Source organism: Lepidochelys kempii, chromosome 20 (assembly GCF_965140265.1).
Source record: "Lepidochelys kempii isolate rLepKem1 chromosome 20, rLepKem1.hap2, whole genome shotgun sequence".
Taxonomy (NCBI): Eukaryota; Metazoa; Chordata; order Testudines; family Cheloniidae; genus Lepidochelys; species Lepidochelys kempii.
The window spans coordinates 20,922,157-20,936,358 of NC_133275.1; positions in this window are offsets into that span (position 1 = coordinate 20,922,157).

Genomic DNA, 14,202 nt, shown 5'->3' on the forward strand with positions numbered 1-14,202 from the left:
ACAATCTGCCCCCCTGGGTGTGGTGCGGGATTAGTATGTAAACAGCTGGCCATCCTACTCTGGCTCTGCTGGGATGATTCAGAGTCTGTGTGAGCCTTGAGGCGGTTGCTGGCATTGGGCAAACTGAGCCACCAGGGCCTCTGACCTCTCGGGACATGCCTGAGTGAGTCCCAGGAGGGATCAAACCGGCAACCCCTCCCCTTTCCCTGGACTGCACCTTCCCCCTACACCCCTTCGCTTCCTTGCTGTGAGCTGCTGACCTGGTTTCCCCTGTAACAGCTACAGTAAAACAGGGGATGGGAGGGAGTGGGCCTAGGAATTTAGGACAGGAAGTGAAGATGAAGGAATCCCAGTTGAATTGTGGTGTGTATTTCAAGGAGGCAGAATGGAATCATGCCAGGCAGCCAGAGCAGAAAATTACAAATAGGGTTAATGAAAAATGGGGCTTTTGCAGACCTCAGGAGTAAACTAGGTAAGTAGCAGAGGTGCATTGTCTCGTTGATGGATAGGGAGATAAAATTAATGATCTTAAAATGACTAAGAGCCGCTGAGCTGCTTTTTCTTTAATGCTGTCGAACAAGAAATGGGGATAAAACATGTATGGACAAAAAGGAAGTGCATTATCCTTCTCTCTAAGGTCCTTATCTCGCTCCGGTTATGATAGTATCCGAGCTCCTCACAACTGGTAATATATTTATCCTCTAACCCTCCCGGTGAGGCAAGGAAGTCCTCTCATCCCCCTCTGTAGCATGGGGAAACTGAATCACAGACTAAGTGACTTGCCCAAGGTTAGTCTGGGGTAGAGCAGGGAGTTGAGCCAGGGTCTCCCAAGTCCCAGGCTAGTGCTCTAACCATTGCACCAGCCTCCCTCTATGACACGAAAGATCTGGTTTAATAAAACTTGAGGGATAAGTGGATGCTAGAGAGAGAAGTTGGCCGGCTTGGGGGAAACACTCGGTTCTTGGAGGGATTTGGTTGAAAGGCAGGGGAAGAATGCCAGCCTGGCACCGATCGTCCTGAGGCAGAGAGCAGCGATAGCCGTCTGGCAAACCTGCATCACATGAGATTGCTGCTGCCGTCTCTCTGACAGCAATGGCCTGTCCATCGGTAGGACAAACACAAACACACCGTCTGGAGGGGAGGGGGAAGGATTTTTTTATGCCACGTGTTGCCCCTGCCCCGAACTGCAGCCCGCGAGGTTTGTGTGGCTTCCAGGGGGTGTCTGCTTGCCCCCTCGTATCGCTCTGATTTTCCTCTGCTTTAAATCTGTCGCCCTCCCAGCCCTGTGCAGGGGCAGATCCCCTGGCCTCGGCCCTCCAGCCCCATGGGGCCAAGCCCTTGCACCACCCCCCATTGGCTCCCCTGGCCTGCCCCCCATCTATGGAATCCCGGAGGGCTCAGATCCTGGGTGGCTCCCACCCTCGTCCCCCAGCTACGGCTCCCTGGCGGGGTCAGTCTGCCCCACGCTTGGCAGAGCGCCGGGGGCCCTGGCTGAGAGCGAGCGCCTCTCTCGCCCCCTGCAGCGGCAGGCACAGGGCCCGGCTGGATTGGCCCTGCCAAGGAGCCGTAGGCCGAGCGCAGAGGAGGCCACAGGCTGGGCCAGCAAGATGGAGGCCGGAGGTGAGCCGGGGTGGGAGTGAAGGTCCTGGCGGGCGGGCGTAATGGGGAATGGGACACAGGGCCTTTCCCCTCGAGGGGGTGCTGGTTATTGCCCCGCCCCGGGCCCTGTTCTGCCCCCTAGGATATGGGTCACTTCTGCTGGCCCCCAGTAGGGGTCACTCGTACTCTGTGGTGGCAGGTCAGGGCTGGCCTGAGGCTTCCTGTGATGCCCCGTTCACCGGCCCCTGGAAAGGGTTTGGGTCTCGGTCAGTCCGAGCGGCATGGATGTCCAGTGTCACCACCCCATGGGCACTGACTGGGCCCCTGGCTGGCAGAGAGACCAAGGATTGGATGGGCCCTCGGGACCGAGCCCCCATCTGTGTTGGGGGGGGGTGGGATGCCCTCCTGCCCCTGTTTTAGGGGGACCCAGAAGCCTCATTCTCCAGGGCTGGGCATCAGGCCCCAATCCCAGCACTAAATCCACTAAATAATTGAAAGAAGGAAAATTAAGGGGTTTGAATTAAAAAAAAATTGGAATTGGAGGTTGCCATGGGAACATGCTTTCACTCCAGCCTGGGGCTGTGGGAGGAGCCTCCCATAAAGGGGTGGGGCCTTGACTTTGAATTTCTTGATGGAGGGTGGTGAGTCTTCGAATGAATTTTGTGGCTTGGGATGTGTCGGGTACATGGCTGGGGTGGGGCAGGAATGGTCTCTTCTTTCCTCCAGTGATTTGAATGGTGATCTTGAGGGCAGTCCCTTCCCATGGGATTGTTAAACACTAGTGATCAGTATTGGGGGTGGGAAGGCATGTGTGGACCAGTCTAGGGGTTTGTATGGCTCCCATTGACATAGGATCTGAGCCCCTCACGGTCATTAACAGACTTGATCCTTGCAGTGAGGCAAGAGAGTATTATCCCTGTTTCACAGATCTGGACACTGAAGCATGGAGCAGGGTGGGGGAAGTGAATCTCCCAAGGTCACACAAGACAGACACAAGTAGGCAGAGCTGGGGATTGAACTTTGGTCTCTTGAGTCACAATCCAGGTCCCATTGTCCCTGGGACTCAACCACTCCCAGCTGCTTCCTCCTCAGGGGTGAGCAGGCTGCGAGGGGAAGTGTATGAGATGTGTGGAGTCTGGGGCAGGACCAAGGAACAGATTGATTTCGGGGGGGGGGAGGGGAATGGGGAACAGAAGGGGAAAAGGGACAAGAGACTGAATTGTCTAGAGGAGAAGAGTGCAGCTCTCAGTTATGTTGCTGCCCTGAGGGGTTTGCTTCATGATCTGGTCTCCGTTAGTAAATATCAAAACTGTGGGTTCAAATTCTTTTGTGGCACCTGTGTAACTCTGCCGGGGGTGCCCCCATCGTCCTGGTACCTTGGGGGTTACACCAGCGTGACCTGTGGGAGAATCTGTCCCCCATAACTACTCCAGTGTGAGAGTTCTGATTTCTGGGACGGTCCTTTAGTTCTCAGTAGGGGTGATGTTATTGCAAACCCTGTCCTGGTGGGGTTTGAACCCAGGATTCTCAGTGTTCAAGTGAGGTCCTCACCTGAAGGCGTGATCTCTATTAGCTGGCAGCACTAGTAAGCTGTCATCCTCTATGCGGGCCACATGCTCGATGTGATACCCTTTTCACAAGCGGGTTATGCTATTACTTAAGATCATTTTTCCAGCCCCAGTGTAAGAGGATTCCGGCTCCTCTGTCTCTTGCGACAGGCAGGCTGAGGAAATTCAAGGGACGCTGTTAACAGAAAACTCATATAAATGTGTCCTAATGTCTAAAAACATTAGCGATGTTCACAGTTGATGCTATTGGGTTAATGTTCTCTTGCATCTGACTGAGCGTGGGACAGGGAAATTCACCTGGCCAGTTGCACAATCTGTTTCTAGTCTTTCACCATCGAACTGCATCCCATTCTGGTGTCTGTGCTTTAAATCAGATGGGGGGTGGGGGGTAGAGTGGGCTCAGAAAAGATCTTCTAGGTCTGAGTGTGAGAGGTAAGAGGTTCAATCTGTTCAGTCTAACAAAGAGAAGGTGCCTTGATCACTACCTATAAATACACTAGGAGAAGATTTCTAATTGCAGGGGCTCTTTCATCTCGTAGATGAAGGTAAGACAATTAATCAGTTGGAAGGTGATGCTTGACAAATTCAAACTGGGAATAATAAAGAGCAAATTTTTAACAAGGAGTGAAATTGACCGTGGAAACAGCTTACCAAGGGATGCAGTGAATCCTCCATCGCTTGGAGTCTTTAAATCCAGGCTAGATGTTTCTTTCTAAAAGATCTGCTCTTATTCCACTACAGTTTGTTGGGCTGGATGCAGGTGTGACTGGGTGGAATCCCCTGGCCTGGGTTATGCAGGAGGTCAGTCGGGAATGATGATGATCATCAGCGCTCCCTTCTGGCCTTAAACTCAGTGCACCTATGAATTGTCTCACTGCAATTGAAGATTTTAGAGAGATTTATTTGAAGACCAGTGAAAATTTCCCCCCCAAACTTCTCAACGGTTTTGAAAAGTGGCTGGAGTCATGGCACGGTCCAGGCTGCCCAGGCCCGCCTTAACCGATGGTTGGAGGGGTCGGAGCCTGGTCGATGCTCTGGCTCCAGCTGGTTTTAAAACTGGTTAGAATTTTTTGGGATGGGTGAAGGAGGGGGCATTTCCCCGTGTAGACAGGGCTGGGGTTGATTTAGACCTTGAATTTAGGGGTTGTAAAAACAAGGTTGTTACATACCCCAAAGTCCCTAGAAATTAAGAAATTCCAAAGAGAACAGTTTGTTTTTTAAACCTTCCCCTGCAAACCAAACAGTGCAGCATTGTGACAGTGCAGGCTGCTTTGGCAGGCAGTGCAGCCTAGTGCATAGAGCACGGGGACTTGGGAGAATTGGGTTCTATTCCCAGCTATGACACTTAGCAAGTCCCTTCCCTGTGCCTCAGTTTCCCCATCTGTAAAATGGGGCGTGTGTTACTGAGCCTCCTTTATAAAGCACTTTGAGATCTGCGGATGAAAAGTGCTTATTAAGAGCTCGGTGTTACCTCAGACTTTTGATAGTGTGGGGTTGAGGAGATCTCCATGGGGCTCTCTGTTCCCATTGTGCCATCCCATCAAGCAGCTCCTCCTTCATGATCCCCTAATGTCCTGGGGCAGCGACAGCAAACATGGAAAAATAACCTGAACGTAGCAATTGCCAGACTGGGTCAGCCCTGAGGTCCATGTAGCATCAGCAGTAGAGACTGCAGAGGCAGGGTAAAGAACCCACAGTAGCAGTGGGGAGGAAAACTTTCCACCACCATAGGTCTCATCCTGGTGTCTAGCAGTTCAGCTTAAACCCTGAAGCACAAGGTTTAATATCCATTCCAGAAATATTGTTGTAATTTAAATTATAGTCCTGGATAGTCTTTCTCCATGTGAATGTCCAGGCTGGTTTTGGTCTCAACTTCATGTGGTGGTGAGTTCCACAGGCTAATTGAAAAGTGTTTCCTCTTATTGGTTTTTAATTCCCTACCTTTTCATTCTATTTGAGTGTCCCTTGGCTCCTGATCTCCCTTCTTCATCCCAATTATTATTTTATAGATATTTATTATGGCCCCTCTTATTGGTCTCCTTTCTAAAGGTAAACAATCCTTTCAATCTCTCCTCATAGGAGAGTTTGTCCAGGCCCTAGATCATTCTCCTTGCCCTTCTCTGAACCTTTTAATGCTGCAATATCCTCTTTGATTTAGGGTGAACCCTGCTGCAGACATTGTTTCAAATTCAGATGAAGAAAGTCTTTAGTGGGTTGATGCAGTTTAGTGGCTGTAAACAAGGAATCGGCACTAGCAGTTGCTGAGGTGTCTCCATCTGCTGATCAGGGTTCAGTGTAGCAATGTGGAGTGAGTAATGTACCAGAAGAGAAACTGACTCCAACTGGAGTGAAATTGACCCGCTGTAGTGGGCGTTTTCCCCCCTATTTGTCCATGCTGAAATACCTGCAAAGGCAATAAGTGTGGAGGGATTCATATTAAAAACAAGCTTTAAGTTTAATAAACCCAGGTGCCGGCAACACAAGAAGGAAACATAGTTTTTGTTGTAATGTATTTTTAAACCAGTAACATCTCTCTAAATCCTCAAGCAAACTTTTTTTTCTTTACTGAATTTTCTTTTGAAATCCTGCAAAATTGCTCTCTGCATTTGGTTTTTGAGGAACTCTTTTTTTGTAAATATACACAGTTTTGGGTGCTGAAAATGATTGCAATTCTCTCCTGCATCAGCTTGTTTGTGATGTGAGCATCCCAGGTGGCTTCCTGCATTCTTTCTGGTTAGTCTTTACCTGGTTAAGAATGGACTGGGTTTGTATTATTTGTATTACAGTAGCACGTGATGACCTGATCCATGGCCCTTGGACACCTCGAAAGACTCTCTGCCCAAAAGAGCTTTGAATCTAAAGAGAGCAGACAGACAATGGAGGGATTCATAGCCCCATTTTACAGACAGGGAGCTGAGTTGAAAGGACTCACCTAAGGTTGCGTGAAGTCAGTGTCCAAACTGGGAATGGAACCCAAATCTCCATCCCCTGCCTTTACCACAAGGCCATCTGTCAGAGATCCCAAAGCCAGCCGAGACCACCATGTTCATCTAGTCTGGTGGTTTTCAACCTGTAGTTGGCAGACTCCTGGGGGTCTGCAGACAGTGTCTAAGATTTCCAAGGGGTCTGCATCTCCATTTGAAATTGTTCAGGGGTCCGCAAATAAAAAAGGTTGAAAACCACTGGGCTAGTCTGACCTCCAGCGTGGCAGAGGCCATAGGACTTGCCTGTTTGACTTAGAGCAGATCTCTTAGAAAAGCATCCACACTTGTTTTGAAAATTGCCTGTGCTGGAGAATCTGCCACAGCCCCTGGTAAACTGTGACAGAAAGCTCACTGTAACTTAGGGAGTGGAGGATTGCATGCAGAGCCTAGATCTATATTTCATGCTGTCTCTTGCCTCCCCCCCACCTCCCGTGCGTTACATCTTCCCTTCTCCCTGCGTGTTCACAGACCCAGCTCGCTGCTGTTGGGGGAGCAGAAGCAGGGTTAAGGGGGGCAAGATGTGTATGTTCTATACCTGCAACTGCTTGGGTGGGCTTCAGTTGTTCAAAGATCACAAGTGCCTGCGATGGCTTCTGAAGCAGGGTGGCTTGCCTGCTCCACCAAAATGAACCTATCTGGGTTAAATGGCCTGTACTCCCAGTGGTGCCTCCCTGGGTGCACAGGGCTGTTCAGGCAATGAACATTCAACACTTCCCTGATGCACCCACTTCTGGGGTGGAGCAGGGATTCCACTGCTGAAATGAATGACTAATGAGCTTCAGGCTGCCAGACCAGACACGCCCCTAGTTAGACCGGGTGTACCAAGTGGGGCTCTCACTGGTGCTGCCCCATGAGGCTGACTGCCCTGGGGTCACCATCTGTGGCCAGGCCATGGTGCTCCGATTGCTGAGGAGGGCAAAATGCCATCTGCTGTGTCCGTTTGTCCCTCCTGCTGCTGCTCGTTGCTGGCTGCAGGCAGATGATTTTTAGTGAGCACGCTGGAATATTTTAAACCTTTCGTGCTGAGCCTGCGGGACCCGCCACCTGAGATGGCAGAAAATTCCCCTGGTGCTGCCAAAGCTGCACCTGCACAAGGTTAACCCTTTCGGCGTCGCTCTCGCCAGCCTGTCGGATTGGCACGTGGTGGGGGGGGCAGCCCCTCAGGAGTGCGGACTCAGCTACATATCTGTTACCCCCACCCCGATCACCCCAGTTAATTCCCTCTGCTGGTGCCTTCAGACGGGGCTGGCAATGGAATTGTTCTGACCTGAACAGCTTGAGCACCCCGGGTTCCATGGAAGGGGGTTTAGGCTCCAGCTCTGGAGGACAGGCACTGATGGCCTGCTCCAATCTCTTCCATGGAGAGTGGCTTCCAATAAACCCCCTTTTAGGCCTTATATCGATGGGGGGAGCTCCAGCACAGGTCCCAGGTGGGAGGGGCTGTCTCAAGACCCACCCCCGGGGTGCTGAGCTTGCAGCAGCTGGTGGAGACCTTCCCGCCCAGCTGCTCAGCTGATCTGCTCTTGTTGGCTGGTCAACATCAAGGCTTCCGTTCACCCAGACGCAGCTCAAATAAGCCGGTCGTGTTGCACGCGGGAGCAGCACTGTCCTCAGCTGCCCCAGCTGGCTGTATTGACAAAGACCAGATGAGTCAGGAAGATCAGACTCTCAGCCCTCCAATCCGGGAGTCCTGACTCCTAGTAGCCCCGCTCAAACCCACTGCAATGTGAAAGGTGTTTGACAGGTGTCAGTCCAATTCCCAGAGGGATGGGCCTCCCCATCACAAAACCATCTCCCTCCTATCTGGGAACTGTGGGGAGACCCCAGCCCACCCCCAGTCCCATTCCTGTAAGGCCTGAAAGGGGCTTGAATGGGAGCCCAGAAGATAATCTGCCCCTCACCAGCCTCTCTCTCCAAAGGGGATAGGAGCAGCTAACATGGCCTTTCCTCTTATGCAGTGAGTGGGGGCTGGGGTATGTGTGTGTGTGTGTGTGTTTAGAACGGGGGCTGGGAGTCAGGACTCCTGGGTTCTAGTCCTGGCTTGGGGAGGCAGCATGGTCTAATGGTGAGAATGAACCCAGGAGTCCTGTCTGTCGAGGATGATTCTGTGATGGGGCGGTCTCTCCCTCTGGGAATTGGACTGAGACCTGCCAAATTAATTTCACATTGGACGGGGTTTGAACTGCTGCCCTAGAGATGCTGTAGATCACCCCCACCCCTTCTTCTTCTCCTGAGATGAGGGAGCTGCCGGGCCAGGTTCCAGGGGATTCCACCCTCCTGTCCTGCCGCATGGCCCCATGAGTCGAGATCCCCAGGGAGTACCGGTCGCCCAGTGGCTAGCTGCAGCAGCTGATGGAGCAGCTGAGAGCAGAAGTGGAGCAGGGAGCCGACGCCTTTAAGGGCTTCATGTGAACTTGGCGGTGTGCCCAGCCCTGGCTCTCCCTCCCCCTTTGAGGCTGCTCCCAAGGGGCGCTTTCTGAAACAATACCTAGCGCGCTCCTCACCGGGGCAGGCTGAGCCCTGAGCCTGGGAAGCGACAGGAGTGAAGCCTGCTGCTTCCTACCCTGCTACAGTCCAGACATTTCTCCCCTGGAGATCCCGTTTTCCCCCCCTCAAAGGGTCCCAGAGGTCCGGTTGGAAGCCGTGCAGCCATGGGGCAGCCTTGGGTGGCATAGATAAGGAAGGCAGCCTGAATCAGATCCCGGTGGCCAGGAGCCAAGGTCTGCATCACCGGGAGCGGCAGCATGGAGCTCAGACCCAGCCACCTTTGTGGGATTGAGGAAGGCTCAGATTTTGACTTCCAGTTCTGGATCCAGCTCCTCCTGTGGGTGCACTTGTTTGGCCGGCTGGTCCATCACCTCCTCCGCGCCTTTGGGGGGCTCACACAGTCACCCCCTTGTCCGTTGCACCCACGGTGAGCGGCATAGGTGTGCGCAGCACATTTCATTAGGGTCTGCCCCCAGGGAATTTTAATTTTTTTTTTAAGGCGAACATTTATTGCATAGCCAATCCTAAAGGACATTATTTTTATTCATCAAACAAACTAAAGAAACTAAAACTTAACTGAACAATGTTTTTTAAATTAACAACTAAACTTTACTTAAAAAAAACAAACTTGAAAAATGAGACACAAAATACCAAATTTTTGCTGTAGTGATAACCAGGCGTATACAAAGATAAAGATCATGAAAATTGACTGTATCTTTAATCAGGTAATAAGCTAACCCAAATTGACCAAAACAGATTAAGGTTTCTTCATCTTCCTGTCCTTGAGAATGAGACGTCGCTCACCAGGTGTTATGGACTTAAATTCCTCAATCACATCAGCGTAATTAACTGACAAAGCCAATTCTTGTTCAATGTACAAAATCATGAGTGAGTCGAGGTGCTGTTGGGACATTGTACTTCTTAGTTTGCTTTTTACATGTGCTAGTTTCGAAGAGGTTCTTTCACATGAACAGCTTGTAAGAGGTAAGACTGCAAAGTATTGAATAGATTTGTAAAAGGCCTGGGAGACCGATCCGATTCCTTTAACCAATCAAGCCATTCTCTGGTGATGTTCGTAGTGCTACCTTTAGGAACAGATCTGTCGTAACCCTGAAGCAATCCGACTTCAGCTTCCAGCTCATCCAAGGACACATTAAATTTGTTGGCAATTATTCTCACATCGTCCCTGCCAATGTCTAAGCTCAGTAGTTTTCCCACTGCAGTCACAATTTTACAAGTCTCCTGTTCAAATTGCTGGTCAATGGCAGTAATCACTGAGTCTAGGAGTGGGTAGAATGAAGTTATTCTCTCCTGCTCCTCTTTTGTATCAAAGTGATGCTGGAACTCAAACGCAACATCAATACGAGTGGACGTTTTTCTCTTCTTAACTGGAGGAATCGATATATCATTCTCTACACACATTTTCACACTGTCATTGAAAATAGATAGAAAATATTCTGGGCCACTTCTCATCGCAGCCGAAGAGTTACACAAGCTTTTCGCCCCTGTCATTGCAGTAAGTAAGTTGAGATCTGGAGCTTGAAGAGCTTTACTCACTTTTACCACCATCTGGAGAATAGGGTGCATCATGTGAAGGGCAAAGATGAACTTGAATGAATTTAGTTCATGGATAAGGCCCCTGGCTTTTATTTTAGCATCAGCAAGGCGAGTTGTTTCAATAATCTCTTTTAAAGCTTGTAAAATGATGGAGTAGTTTTGTCTTACAGCAGCCACTGCTTCTGCTCTGCATGCCCATTTGTGTTTGACAGGGACTTCAAAGTCTTCAACTGGGATCCTGCTTCCTGTGAAATCTTCTCCATTACTGCATATCGCACAGGACTGCCCTCCATGAAGGCATAAAGAGTCTGAATAACACGAAAAAAATCAAAGACAGTTCTGTTTTGTTTACTTGCAGTGCATGCATCTTCTAGGACGAGGTTCAAACAATGCGCATAGCAGTGTACATAGAGTATTTCACTGCTTCTTTCTTTACATTTCATTTGAACTCCCACAGTACATTCAGACATAGTAGATGTGCCATCAAAACAGATAGACATCACTGAAGACCAGTCAATTTTAAGAATGCCAAGGATGTCATTTAACTAGTCAAAGAGAGACTGAGAATCAACTGTTATTAGTCTCTGAACAGACACAAAATCATAGAATCATAGAATATCAGAGTTGGAAGGGACCTCAGGAGGTCATCTAGTCCAACTCCCTGCTCAAAGCAGGACCAATCCCCAATTAAATCATCCCAGCCAGGGCTTTGTCAAGCCTGACCTTAAAAACTTCTAAGGAAGGAGATTCTACCACCTCCCTAGGTAACGCATTCCAGTGTTTCACCACCCTCCTAGTGAAAAAGTTTTTCCTAATATCCAACCTAAACTTCCCCCACTGCAACTTGAGACCATTACTCCTTGTCCTGTCCTCTTCTACCATTGAGAATAGTCTAGAACCATCCTCTCTGGAACCACCTCTCAGGTAGTTGAAAGCAGCTATCAAATCCCCCCTCATTCTTCTCTTCTGCAGGCTAAACAATCCCAGTTCCCTCAGCCTCTCCTCATAAGTCATGTGTTCCAGACCCCTAATCATTTTTGTTGCCCTTCGCTGGACTCTCTCCAATTTATTCACATCCTTCTTGTAGTGTGGGGCCCAAAACTGGACACAGTACTCCAGATGAGGCCTCACCAATGTCGAATAGAGAGGGACGATCACGTCCCTCGATCTGCTCGCTATGCTCCTACTTATACATCCCAAAATGCCATTGGCCTTCTTGGCAACAAGGGCACACTGCTGACTCATATCCAGCTTCTCGTCCACTGTCACCCCTAGGTCCTTTTCCGCAGAACTGCTGCCTAGCCATTCGGTCCCTAGTCTGTAGCGGTGCATTGGATTCTTCCATCCTAAGTGCAGGACCCTGCACTTATCCTTATTGAACCTCATCAGATTTCTTTTGGCCCAATCCTCCAAAATGTTCAACTGGACTATGTTTTTCATTGTCCAAATACCGCACCACAATGGACATCTGTTCATGGTGTTCACAGTCAGTAGTGTTGTCTGCAATTACTGAGACCATTTTTCCATTTAGTGAAGACACAATCTTTTGTTGCACAACGTTGAGCAAGGCCACAATTCAATCATTTGGGGTGCGATTACTCCGGTAGGCAGCGTTTCGAGGAGACAGTTGCACATGCTTTGCCATTACGGGATCATATTTTTGGAGCATATTGACAAGATTTAGAAATAAACCTCTCTCAAACCTGTCAGCTTTTTCATTGTGACCCTGAATGGTCTCCCACCTTTCGCCAAACGCAGAACAATGGCCATCAGTTGCTCCATTACACTTCCGTTATGGCACCGTTCTTCTCGTTTAGACAGATAAGCCTGCTTGCCCTCCTCCAACGATACATCAATAGGTTTCCCTTCATTAAAACTGGACCATGAAGAACAGCTCAACACATTGGATTTTGACAGTTGGTGGTTTTTAAAACATTCATTAGCCCAATGCCAGTTTCTGAATCCCTTATCCATAAATGCTGGATCAGTGTGATCTTTGTTTGCTGCATCATTAGAGGAGACGAAAGGGCAGTAAAAGCAAAATGCTGCATCCTTTGGTGGGCTATATTCTAACCATCTATACTTTTCATACCAATCGGACTGAAAACTTCTTTGTTTATTCCCTATTTTACTTCTAGGAAACATACTCGATCTAGGCTGATAAGGACCTCTAGATAATGGAGACTGGTTTCAGAGTAACAGCCGTGTTAGTCTGTATTCGCAAAAAGAAAAGGAGGACTTGTGGCACCTTAGAGACTAATCAATTTATTTGAGCATGAGCTTTCGTGAGCTACAGCTCACTTCATCGGATGCATCATTTTAGATAAGCTATTACCAGCAGGACAGTGGGGTGGGAGGAGGTATTGTTTCATGGTCTCTGTGTATATATAAAGTCTTCTGCAGTTTCCACAGTATGCATCCGATGAAGTGAGCTGTAGCTCACGAAAGCTCATGCTCAGATAAATTGGTTAGTCTCTAAGGTGCCACAAGTCCTCCTTTTCATAATGGAGACCGGCGTTCCAATCTATTTTTTGGAATATCACAGACCGGGTCATCAGATGGAATGTTTGATGGCTTTGAATAGGAACTACACTGACCTGAACTAAGAGACAAAGTCTGTTTCTGTTGGTCATTACTCAGTTTATGGCACGCACTGGAACTGGTGGCGGCTTTGAGCAGGGGGTTGGACTAGATGACCTCGAGGTCCCTTCCAACCCTGATATTCTATGATTCTATGATTATCTTCATGTCAGTTCTTAACCGAGGAGTCCGAGGTATTTGCATTACTATCAGCACATTCATGATCATTCAGTTTGTCTGCTCCTTTTCTTATCTTAACAATGAACCGATCCATATTTTAAAATTAACGGGGGGTATCATACGATTGAATTCAAACATAAAGCCACGGGCTTGTTATGCTATTTCAGTAGCGTACACGCAACAAAGATTACAAACACTGTACACGCTGTGCTGGGCACGCCTGACGCGGCCGCGTATATAGGTGTAACGAGGCTGGTTCTGGCGGGACCCAACTGAGAGTGCCAATTCAGGACAAATTGCTTAAAGCAGGGCAGTTAAAGCCCAAGGCTGGGGTTCTTTCCACCTCTAAGGCAAACCAAACCAGCCAAACAGAGCAGACTTTGGTCTCACCCCACTGGCTAACCACAAGTCACACAAGCAATTCCCTTAGACACTCCAGTTTCCCAGTATCTCCACCAGTGCCACTCATTATGGGGATAAATGGTTATGAAAACCAACACCCCAGTAAAAGAAAAAGGTTCTCTCGGTCCCAAAGGACCAAGCCCCACGCACAGGTCAATATACAAATCAGATCTTACCCACAATCCACGCTGTTGCCACTACAACGTAATACAACTGCAAAACGAAGCATTTCTGACGGTGTCTTCTAGACTGAGCACTGAGTCCCATGGGGTAGCTAGAAAGATTAACCTCAATAACCTATACAGAAGCCTGTGGAACCCCATAAGGCTGGGTCCCTAATCCATGAACGATTAGAACTCATTTACAAAACTTTTCTTAAACATGACATGAATATATTGTCTCATACTATGGAATTAGAATTTATAATCCCTGTTCCATGATGAGATATAATGTATCTTAATTAAAACTATCTTTAGATGTTTTTTCCTCAAAAATCCAATTTAAATAAAAAAAATCTGATATTTTTTATTTTTTTTTAAGTCATTGATTTTTATCCACCCTAACAGCTGGGCCTGGTGAGGACAGGGGGAAGGATTGGTCCCCAGCTGGAGTGAGGTAGGGGCCAGGGGCAAGAGGAGCAGAGTGGGGCATGGGGGGAGGATTAGTCCCTGCTGACTGGAACAAGGCAGGGGCCGGAGGCAAAAACACAGCGGGGCGGGAGCTAGGGTTGGTCCCTGGAGCAAGGGAGGGGCTGGGGGTAAACTGCAAGTGCAGTAGGGCTGGGGAGGGGGTAAACAGGATCCCCCCACTCCTGCCCACATAAAGCACATACCTACTTTCTCCCT